The following is a 13,011-nucleotide window of genomic DNA, read 5'->3' as shown; positions in this document are numbered from 1 at the left end:
CGTTGAGTTGAATCTACAAACAAAATGTTTCATGAATTCAATATGAACACATAACATTAATATTGCATGAGAATGCGAGCATAACAATATAAATACAATAAAAAGATATAAATACATATTTTTATGATTATGATACATACGTATACTTTACCATGATTGTTCTGATTAATTTTCCATTTGGCCCAAAGAAAAAACGAAAATCACATCGAATTGGCGTAAACTGATATTTGCTTGATACTTATTAAAACAAACACAAAAACTAACAGAATCATTGTCGAAAGGAGAACCAAAAGGTATCACATATTTTGCTATTCGAGAATTGTTTTCCCATAACTTCCTATTTTCACTAAAAAAAAAAAAAAAAAACACTACGTAGTATATAACTGCAAATTTTGTTCATGATAAACCTTATATTTATTAATAACCTTTGTTAACAATGAAATTATAGATCTTTTACGAAATAAAAACCCTGAAGTTCCTCTCGAATACCCATGGGAAAACAATTCCAAAACTTATGCAAAAGATAATAAGCACGTATCATGCCATAAATTTACATTTAGGGAATCTAAGCATTGGGCAGCCCTTACCTCTGCTTGTTAAATATGATATGGTTCATCATATTGTAATAGTATAATACTTTACTTTAGGTAAAACTTGATATGCCCTTTCTGTAAAAATGTTGATATTGAAAGTTCACAAGAAATAATAATAGACATTCAATACTCATTGGGCTCGTAATTAGTGGCCTTAAAAAAATACCGAAATGGAGAAAATGTAATTGCTCTCAAAGCCGCAAAGTTCATTTTCACAAAGTATATAGTAATTGGGTAATAGTCCTGACACGCCCTTGTGTGATTGCTTCTTGTCCCTCTCCTGTCGCGTTACTACAACCGTTGTTACCATGGTTACAATGCAATAAGCCACTTAGGAGTCCCACTTTGCGCATGAGCAGAAGAGGGTCATTTGTAGCAACATGGCATGTTGTTTTTAAATTCATCGATATAAGCATCTGTGAACTAATGATTATTTATGCTTGCTAGCGCATCCACCTGACTGCAAATAGCAGTATTTGGCAATATCATATAGAAAAAGATTGTTGATACATTTAGTGCAAAACAATGAAATGGATGCTTTCCTATTCTGTTCATCCGGTCTATGTGCAAGTCCATCGTTTGTCTGGACATGACATATGAGTTTCATACCTTATTTTGTTTAGCAAATTTACGGATTTTGTCGCCACGAAAAACTGAAGTGTCTTTTATCTGAGGAAAAGGGGGCATTTGTACCCATGTGCACATGAGCAAACTGCGCACTGGGAAATTTTCTTAAAACATCATCTGGGCATGGGAACCTCTCCCGTCAAGGGTGATGGCTAGTAACTGATCAGTGGGAATCAGTGGGAATGCTGGGGGATGATTGTTCCAATCCTTGTGGGGTTCTTTTAAGAGTACATTATATATCTATTGTTGAGTGAAAATCATTTGCTTCAGAACGGTGTTATATTCAAGTAATGTGCAGTTTAATGCACCTTCACTGTACAAGCATGATAGCCTGGAACCATTAAACTGCATATTACTTGAATATGAGACCATTCTGAAGCAAATAATTTGCACACAACAATAGATATGTAATGTACTCTAAAATGAATCCCGCAAGAACTGGAACAATCACCTCCCAGCATTCCCACTGATTCCCACTGATCACTTACTAGCCATCCCCTTTAAGCTACCTGGTATGATTATCGCTTTGGCAGAGACCATGCTCCTTTTACGGGTACTGACCCTGTAGGGAGATTATACAATTGTCCATGGTTCAGCCAAGGCCCTGGGAATTCCAACTGAATTTTGGAACTTCTGGATCAATGGACTTCGTCTTTGAGCTGACTGTGAGGATGGCATTTCAAAGGATTTGGAACAATTAAAACTTTCTCCCGTTCTTCCGTTGAATTCTGTCTCTTTGAAATCTCCCCATGTTAGTTTGGTGGAAGGAACTGACTCCCTGGTATTATCTGGTGTTTAGGGACAAGATAAGCCTACCTGACAAAAAGAAAGAAATATTTTGTTTTCTGTCGGTGGATTATCATCGTACGATTCTCGAGATTTTAGATGTAATGGATTAGTCCATTGAGGGCCATTCTAAGGGACAATAATTTAAATACCGATGACACGCCCCTCGAGGTGTAGGAAGAACAGAATTGCAAAGATTTAGCCCAAATTTAAACACACAATTGCTGTCATTCTTATCCAATATTGTGAATCATGGGGGGGGGGTTAAGGATAGAGTGGGAAAAAAAATGAGAATTCAGCTTTATGCTGCTATAACCAGTGTGATGGTGACCATGCGTATGTGTATAGGGCATGATGTGGTCGTACTATGTGCGTGTCGAATACTATGTGCATGTGAATACGTCATGATGATGAATGAAAAAAAATATGAATCATAGGTGTGTATTTTAATTACGAATGGCTGCACGTGCACGGATATCAGCGTTGTGAATACATTGTTACATGAGATTAAAAATGGCTCATTATTCGGTAATGCACTGGCATGACTGGCAAAGACATGTTGTCTTCCAAAAGCGGATTTCTCTAAACTACATGCATATCACTTTTTGTAAATGTAATACATTCCTTTCATCTTTTTTATAATATACATTGAAAAGTGTTTATATCCTCTTGTTGCTGCAAACAATATTAGTTGCTGAGAGTGCGGATGTCCATATCAAAAAAAAAGGAAGGAAGAAAGAAAGAATAGATGGAAATGAAAAAGTAAAATTATCAGAAATGAAACTGATTGACGAAGGACTAAAATGATTGATAGTAATAATGAAGGTAATTAAACAAAAAATGTGCACTGCCTCATCACAGGAGCAGTGATGCAGTATAGTTCACCCAGCACATTGCTTCATTTAAAGAAAGTTCGATGAAATTTGTCAAGGGTCGCAAAGGTCACCCTGACAGAAAATGGTTGTGTACCGTGTTGAGCAAGACGGTGAAACTTAAAGAAAGTCAAACCCTATGGCACAAAAGATTTCAGAGATGTTTGTTTATTTTATATCACTTTATTTCATAATATGTATTTGACTACTTGTATTTCACTTATTTATAGATTTGTTAAATGTAAGCAACATCAATTGGAACACCCCTCCTGGAAAAGTGGCTTGGTCTTTTATAAGCAAACGTTCAAGCACGAGCCTTGAATAGCGTAAAATCGATTTTAGCTTTGGCTTTGTCGCAAGGGCTCAGAGATGAGCGGGGTGGGAGATAAGGGGGATGAGTTGTCATTGTCCTATTCATCTGTTAAAGGCCTTCATCTGAAGAAAAACATTTGTAACAATCATCCTCTTTTTTTGCATCTCCTACTGAAAACCTCGAGAACAAGTTATAACCTAATACCGAATTTACAATAATCACTTCGACAGTCGGAAATATCTCTCGATCCAATAATAACACGCTTTGTACCAAGGACAATTATCTGTACTTTCACATTCTACTATCAGTACAGTACCTATTGTATTACCTCCCTTTCTCTTTCTCTCTCTCTCTCTCTCTCTCTCTCTCTCTCACCCTCTGTCTCACACACACACATGCACTGTATATATTTATATATATGTATATATATATATATATATATATAATATATTTCTCTCTATATGTATATATATATGTATATATGTATATATATATATATATATATATATTCATCATATTTTCATTCCTTTTACATTCAATCAATCATGATTATGTACTTGCTGCATTATGAACGGGGGTACTAAGGAGAAATTGTCAATGTTTCATTACATATTATTTCTATTTTCCATGAAAAAGCGTGTGCATTATCCAAACGATTGTTTTGTTTGTAGTATATGTTATATGCGTACTTTATGTCATTGCTTATGTTTTGCACATTGCTCTGTATACGTTTGATTACGTTTAAGCATTTGAACTCTGCAGGAATGTCCGAAAACAAATGTTATGCATATTTTTACATGACAATGAAATATCTTAAGTCATGAATCTCTTGCACGCCCTCTCCTCTTTTTTTCAATTTGAAAATATTGTGGTCCGTAATCATTTCCCGGATCTAGTTTGCTAGGATTAGAATATTATTAGAACTTACAGTTCCACTCTTACCTGACTTTGAGATCCCAAGTAGTTACTTTGTTGGATTCTTCATCAAAGCAGTGCTACATCGAATGTGGTGTCCCGCAGGGCTCCGTGCTGGGACCTATCCTCTTTACCATGTATACTTCTCCTCTTTGTGACATAGCAAGACGTTTTGGCCTGAGCTATCATCTCTATGCTGACGACACGCAGCTCTATGTTGCCTTCAAGCCAGGAATAACCGATCAGGTCTGTTGTCGGCAAATTCAGGATTGCTTGGCGGTAATGCAGGACTGGATGAGTGGCAATTTCCTGAAACTTAATAATGACAAAACTGATGTGATCCTGATTGGTTCCCGACACCAACACTCTGTGTTTGAGATGGAGCACATTTCCCTGAATGGCCAGAATCTGTCGCTCTTGGAATCAGTTCGTGACCTTGGAGTGATCCTAGACAACAGATTGAATATGAATGACCACATCACAAGTGCCTGTAAGAGTGCCAACTACCATCTGAGGAACATTGCAAGAATTCGCAGATTCTTGTCTGAATCTGATGCAGTCAAGGTTATTCACGCCCTAGTATCGTCACGCATTGACTATTGTAATGCAGTATTAGCTGGTCTGCCTAACTCTTCTATCTGTCGCCTCCAAAGAGTACAGAACAGTGCCGCCCGTGTTCTAGCTCGTGTGAGGAAGAATGTTCACATCACCCCAATACTAAGACAATACCACTGGCTTCCAGTCAAGAAGAGGATTGAGTACAAGATTCTTACCCTTGTTTTCAAGGCATTACATTGCATGACTCCGAAGTATCTTCAGGACTTGGTCACAGTAAAGCAGTCAGCTTACAGCCTACGTTCTTCGTCTTCGACGGTGCTACATGTTCCCAAAACTCGGACAACCTACGGGGATCGCGCCTTCCTCCATTTGGCTCCTTCACTTTGGAATAAACTTCCGGATAATGTTCGTAACATGCACAGCCTAGCTACTTTTCAACGACATGTCAAGGCATACCTTTTTGCTCAATCATATGATTAGGGTTCTTTTTTGTGTGTGTTTTTTTCTTCTTCTGCTAGGCATTGTCATTGTATTGTATTGTTTTGTATGGTATTACACTGTATTGTAATGTACTATTTATTTGTACCTTTTCTATTTTCTTAAGAGAGAGCAGAAAGCGCTTTGAGTAGTTTGTAACTGGACATAGCGCTTTATAAGAAATTACTTATAATTACTTATAATATATAATAATAATAATTACTTATATATACCTTGAACATCGGACCCGATGCTAAACTGTCATGTGTACGTGTGTGTGTGTGGTTAAATCCTTTTCATGTGCCTAAGTGCTGATTATTTTTTTTAAGCCCGTACTTACTGAAGAAGTCCCTGGCACAGAAGATTAGAAATAAAAGACAAAATTAGATTGAATCGCTATTCCTCGAGGACCTCGGATCCTAATTTTTGTTGTTTTTGTTTTGTTTTGATTTTAAGTTGGAAGTCATCAGTGAGTGTGGGTTTTTGGTTCATTCGGCAACTACTGAGATCTGCCCGGATTTGCTCCGGCGAATAAGACGGTCAAATGGGCTTCAATGACAAGGTTTTTAGCCGCCCTGTTATCATTCAAGTCTTTGTGCTTGGTATTATAGGTGAGTGCAGTATTTAGGGTGTGAGTTGAAAGTGTGTACTCTTCGGCATCAAACGTCAAACGAATCGATAAACTTCGTGGTTCTTGTTCTTGTTATTTGAGGGTCTTTTATTTTTTCTGTACGAATACATTATTACCGCGCTGTCCTACACTTATCCATCTCTGCTTCCATCTCTTCCCATATCTATCTATCTATCTATCTATCTATCTGTCTGTCTGTCTATCTATCTATCTATCTATCTATCTACATGTATATCTATCTATTTATGAACATATTTACGATTGTATGTATGTATCTGTATGTATGTATGTATATATGTATCTACTATCTATCTATCCATCTTTCTGTCGATCTGTCTATCCATCCATCTATCTTCTAACTATCTACATGTATGTTTATCTATTTATGTATGTATTTACGTATGTATGCATGTATCTATCTATTATTTATCTATCTATCTATCTCACTATCTATCTGGCTATCTATCCATAATATATCCTCCGTTTCTCTCTTGAAAGTTCTGAAATGGGAATGGTTTACATATTACATAGGACGTCTGTATGATATAGCGCAGAGTGAAAATCGATAAGACAAACCACGTTTCGGGGCCATGCACCCTCCCCTGGATACGCCATCTCCTGCCCCCCCCCCCCCTCCTAAGTAGACTTACACTCACACTCCTATCGTAATAAGGCCTAAGCCAAAATGATAATGGTTGAAAATACCCCAGTGAATCTATGATAATGATGGGGAGTTCAGTGCAAAGTCTGATCTCATGACTTATCAAGAAAGGTCCCGTTCACCTTTTCACGGGCGACGTTGATTATTGTGAAAGCGTGCCCCATACGACAAAGGGAATGAAAAGTAGAAAGGGTGCAGGAATTACAGTTGTTACACTCGAGATAGCAATACTTCCAATTTTTTCTATTTTTACCTTCAGTTTGCTTGATTTCAGATACTATCAATACTATCAATAACAATGTTGACGGTTATGGTAATGACAATGATAATAAATGAAACGATAGTGACAGTAAAAACAATGATGTTGATAACCATTATCATCATCATCGTCATTTCTTTGTTTGATACAAAATAATCTAATTCCGACCTACTCGGAATCATTGATATATAAACGAGCTGTGAGGTATAGGACATTTTATTCCTTGACATTTCACCACTCACTTTCTCGTGAACTTCCCCGCCCAATAACAGAATACAATCATATAAAAAGAGAAATATTTTGCATATACGTCGGAGCCACTTTGTTTTATATTTAGCACACCCCCTGTAAGTGTTCAAACATGTGCATCCCTTTATGGATTGAAAAAAAAAAAACTATACAAAGACACACATAGTAATTGAATTGATTTGCAACAGTGCTATATTATACCCATGCATCTAGGCCTACTCTCTAAAAAAAAAAAAATCGAGTGAAAATATTCACTCTTAAAAGAGTGAATACAAAAAAGAGTGAATTTCGAGTGAAATTTGAGTGAATTTTGAGTGAAAATGTTCATTTTCACTCATTTTGGAGTGACGTCAGGGATCACTCCAAAATCTTCGAGTGATCCCTGACGTCACTCCAAAATGAGTGAAAATGAGCATTATCACTCAAAATTCACTCCAATTTCACTCGAAATTCACTCTTTTTTGTATTCACTCTTTTAAGAGTGAATAATTATTTTCACTCGATTTTTTTTAGAGAGTACGTATATGTACACTTTACCTATTCTCGATGTACATAACTTGCAATGTTTCTTTAATTGTGTTGTATTTTGTGTTTTTATGTCTGTTACTACTGCAGGTTGCCTTCAGAAAGCAGTTTTACAAAACTGAAGAGGCCAACCCTCAGCATAAAATGAATAATAAAAATCCTAGATGAAAATAATAATCATCTTTATTATCATTGTTATCATTATTATTTTCATTATTATCATTATTTTTATCATCATCATTATTTTTATTATTATTATTGTGTTATTATTGTTATTATTATTAACATTATTATAATTATCGTTGTTGTTATCATTAGCATCACCATCATCATCATCGTCATCATCATCATCATTATCGATATCTGTTTTATCACCATAGAAACATTGATATAAAAAGAAAATTAATTAAAAAAAGAATACTAATTACAAACAATGTCAATAACACGTGCTTTTCATATCATGCAGTGATGTATGCCCTTTGGTACCTTCGAAAATTGGTTGTTAATACATATTTCCAATTACAAAAGAAAAACCAACAACAGTGAGCCAAGTATGCCGCTATGTACAAAATTTTCAGCGTTGAGTAGGTTTGCCAGTCCAGAGTAAAAAGACCAGGCCCTGTTTCACGGAGACTTATGATTGACTTTTAAAGTTGATTTCTATGGCAGCCTGTATTAGATCAAGTGACATCATTCTCTATTTCATATCCTTAAAGGGAAGAGACAGCCTGCCTATCTGTTGGTCTGTTTCTCTTCCCGTTGGTGGCGCTTTGAAGAAAGACATTGATATAAATGAAAAGGAAGAAATGATACGAGAAAGACATAGAGAATGAACGAGAAGAAATGCAAAGGATCATAATTATGAACAAATAATGATTTAACTCTCTTCCACCATAATATCACCATTTCCCACAGGGTCAGCTAATCAACCTCCCCTTTTTTCTTGGGAGCAATGGGTTTATTAAGGAAGAATGAAGCGCTGTGGGAGGTAGTGCATGACAGACTATTACATGGGAGAGCGAGAAAAGATCATTCGAAAGCTAGAGAAAATTGATGAAGAAATAAGACCGAAAAGAAGAAAGAAAGAAAGAAAGAAAGAAAGAAAGAAAGAAAGACATATCGGTGAAATAGAGAGACAAAAATGAAGGAGAGAGAGACAGGGGTCAAAAGATCATGAGGACAATGTAGGTAAGTGTTTTTTTTAACTGCCTTTACGAGATTTTTCCGGCTCTTTTTATAGCTTATTTACTGACATGAATTTGAAGCCTCTTTAGGATTCTTCTTTGGAAAGGATAATTAAAGTGCCCAAACGATTTGATCCCTTGTAAAGCTGAAACTGTCTCAAAAAGGTGCTCTTAGACAGAACAATTTGACTTAAACAAGCAAGAAGAGAGGGAGAGAGTGATGTCTTTCTCCTCCTATTGAAAATTAGGAGCATTCAGTTCTCTCACTCTACCTTATAGTCCAACCAACAAAAGATACTCTTCGCCGCAAATCAAAACAGATTTGTTGTCTTCAGTAAAAGAAAGACAACATAAAAAAGGAAACCAAATAGGCTAACGTTTTGTTTTCTTTTTCATTTGAACAGGCATTTATCATACTTTTAAAGCCAGTGCCAATCAGCTCGCCATGACAACCCACAAATCGAATCTAATATTACCCCTTTTCGCCGCAATGCACTCGGAAAGATAGCTTTGATATTTGTAGCAAATGTATATAAGTTACATCTTTCACTTCTCCCTCTTTATGACAACGCCCATGTAGAACTTGTTTTGTTAGTTGTTTGTTTTTATGGGCCAAGTTATACCGAGCATATTTTATTACCACTTATGCATATGAGATACGATTGGCGTTAGTCGGTACGTGACTGTGATATTCAAATCTTTCGAGCATTGCTCTGAAATTTCATATTGAGATTTTATTTCATTTCAAATTCTTTCTGTTGGCATTTAGACAAATATGGATATCTACACATATACACACAAACATACATTAGTGTATATATATATATATATATATATATATATATATACAGATTTCAATATCATACAATTATACAATCACACATATTATACTCACAATGCAGCGAGTAAATGCATAATTACCAGTTTATCATGCAAACAATTTATTTATAGATCATCAACAGAGCAAAAGAGTTAAGAAAATGAGGAGTCCGTTCTTTCGTTGACCTGCACCATTTTCATGATCACCTTAAAAATATAAACCCTCTTAAATATCATTAACAAGAGAGGATAATTAACATTTCCTATTATTTACAGAACTTACTTCAAAACACACTATTGCATTCGTATGTCACATTTGTTCCACACCAGTCATGTTGTGAACTTTCTGTAAATCTATTTTTTCCATTGTTTTGTCTGTCTGATTCTGCTGTTTACAGTTTATCACACTTAATTTGAACGTTGTTGAGTACGGAATTACATTACTCTTTTTTTCAGTCCAGTATAATACCGTGCCCCAATTCTCCCTAGCCCCAGCATACCCCCTCCCCAAGATAGGGGGGGGGGGGAGAAAGAAATGTTTCTGTATCATCAAGCGTTTCTTTCCATAAGGTACTTAATCCACTTTTGATGTTATTGTAAGAAGAAAAACTAAATCCGTATTAATTTCTCAAGCATACGTGTAAAAGTGTTTTCATGGAAGGACTTAAAGGACAAGTTCACCTTCATATACATGTGGATTGAGTGAAGGCAACAATTTTAGTAGAACACATCAGTGAAAGTTTGGGGAAAATCCGACAATCCGTTCAAAAGTTATGAATTTTTGAAATATCTGTGCAATCACTGCTGGAGGAGAAGACTACTACAGTGTATGATGGCACATGCGTACAACGATATAAGGAAAATAAAAGGGAAATTTCACAAAACTTGACTTTTTGAATAAAGTGCACATTTCATCGACTTGTTACTGACCTATGTTAGGGGTAATATTATTCCCCCTGACTTCTGAAAGAGAGGAGTCGAGTGTTCTTTTATTATGTGAGAAAAGCGAGAATATCTTGAATTTTCTTTATACTTTCTTTATATAGTTGTACTCATATGACATCACAAGCTATAGTAGTCTTCTCATCCAGCCGTGACTGAGCAGAAACTTCAAAAATGCATAACTTTTGAACGGATTGTCCGATTTTCCTCAAACTCTCACTGATGTGTTCTATTAATATTGCTGCATTCACTCAACCCACATGTCTATGAAGGTTAACTTGTCCTTTAATGTCCCATAGGAGTACACCAAATTGGGTTAAAGGAAATGAGCCTCAGAAAATGCTACGCGTCTGCACTGAATTTTGTGGATTTAGCACATTTTGGAACAGAACTTGTTATGACGGTGATGGAGAGCATTTAAAAGTTGTTTTAGCAACGACTTTATGTGATTTAGTGTTTTTTGATAATTATGATGATTTGTTACCACCTCGCATTCTCCTTCTACTTTCGTCATCTTTCAAAGGAATTCATATTGCATAGAAATGAAAAATATCACAGCTTGTAATAACGTCATAGGTGCATAATTCGAGAAGCTACACAGCTCGAAAAGTTAGCCAACTTGGAATAACTCGGGGGTCAAGTGAATTCAAGCATGCACATTTATTTCTGGATTAGATCCTGCTGGATTCAACACCTTTTGGAGAAAACAATTCTTTTTTATCATTATTATCAGCTAGGTTCTCCATTTTCTGTCAAGAATGTCAACATTTAGAAGAGTCTACTGTATTAGATTAGTAAAATAAAAAACAAACCTGTAAAACAGAAAAGTTCTATTTGATGAAAATGGTTTAAGCACCTTTTGGAAAGGCGCTATTTGTGGCATGATATTAGGCGAAGGAGAAAGAAATGGAAAGAAATGTTGAAAACGAGAGAAGAGAAAAAGAATCCATACCATTTCATTTACATGACGGGAATAGTTGGAAAGGGAGATCGCAAAGGCTAAAACCGATGAAATTCAGCTAAGACTTTTTTGTAGAGAGGTGAAATGAACCCTGATTTAGAATTCCCTTTCTAATTACGCAAGACGGTACGAAAGTAATCGGATTTTAAGTAAAGTTGATTTTACTTTTTAAAGTGCATCCGCACGTTGTAGAAGTCAAAGACGGACACAAAGGGATAACCCGAGGGGCTGAAAATTGTGGATTACTTACCCTGCTGCTATCTATAAAACTCCTGAACAGTGGTACTTAATGAGCAACTTTAATTTCGATGCTCCTCCGATTGTCGCTCCTGAAGTTACCCGAATGCATAGAAATAATTTGACACATAGATTTCGTATACGTCAGGGTTTATAATGGATATTTTTGATCATGTTTTGAATCCATTTTTTTTTTTACTAAGGGATGTTTATAGATGATATCGCAAATCATGTCTTCTCATCTATCGATCAGAAGTTTCAAAAGAAACTCAAGTTTCTATTATTCGTGAACACTTCATTTCGAGTATGACCCTCTCATAAGTTTACAATCAATGAGAAATTACCTAACATGTTTACTTTAAATTTTTCTTGGGCATGTAATATGACGAATTTGTCATCCGCTTGTTAAACTTTATCACATTGTAATGAAAGCAAAACAATTTTTAAAAAATTAAGTTACAAGGAAGTTAACTAATCCGAAATGGAAGTAAAACTAAATAACTATCTTTCCGTGCATTTATCTACATCAGCTGATTATCTATGTATGATAAAACGTGTAGAGAGGGTGTTTGTGTGTAATAAGACATTTGAGAGATTGTACACGAAAATGTACATGAACGGATTAAAAGGGGGGAGGAGAGATAGTGTCAATATTGTGTTTTTTTCTTTGTGGACGGATGGTGATTCGCTCTTTCCGATTCCCTGACCCCATTAAGTTCCATAAAAACCGTCGTTTTGCAGCTTTTACGTCAAAGATAGATCACAGTGCGTGTTCTTCAGTTGGTCCGACTCTTTACGAGAAGAGAAATAAAAAGCTAATCATAATCCCAAACATTATTTTAAGGAGCTACAACAACACAGAGAAGTAGAATTAAGACATGACAGATTTCTTAGGACCAATAACTTACTGTAGATCTACACTTGTGTGGTTTGCGTGTGAGTGTGTTTTAAATACAAGGAGTCAAGCCACTCCTGTCCAATGTTGGTGATTTTTTTTTTTACAGTCTTTTTTTTTAGGGTCAAAGTTTTTGAGGGAGCCTAGGTCATTACACATAAAGAATGAATACGCTTCGTAACACATGCGAATAATATACTTGGGGCTTTAAGTGGGTATATGAGTCACACCAGCAAACCATCACAACCTCTGGTAACACTCTCCATTGCAATGCGATAAGAAACTGGTGAGGGCGTGGTCTTTTCGTAAGAGGCGACTCACGGTCCGGTCCGGCCGCACCCCCCTTTCACTACCTGAAGCCGCATCCCCATTCATGTCCTTCATGGCGCCTTGTTTGCTCTGTAGGCCTAAATGCGATATAGTAGCACAACTTTACCTTCCCCCACTCTAGACGGGTAGCATTGTTTGCGTAAAACATTTAAGCTTTCTGACCTTAAGATTCACTCT

The sequence above is a fragment of the Diadema antillarum genome, unplaced genomic scaffold, assembly GCF_040938485.1.
Source record: "Diadema antillarum isolate AM-2024a unplaced genomic scaffold, OU_Dant_1.0 seq00000778_RagTag, whole genome shotgun sequence".
Classification (NCBI taxonomy): Eukaryota; Metazoa; Echinodermata; class Echinoidea; order Diadematoida; family Diadematidae; genus Diadema; species Diadema antillarum.
The sequence above is the reverse complement of the archived record's forward strand: the minus strand, read 5'-3'. Positions refer to the sequence as shown.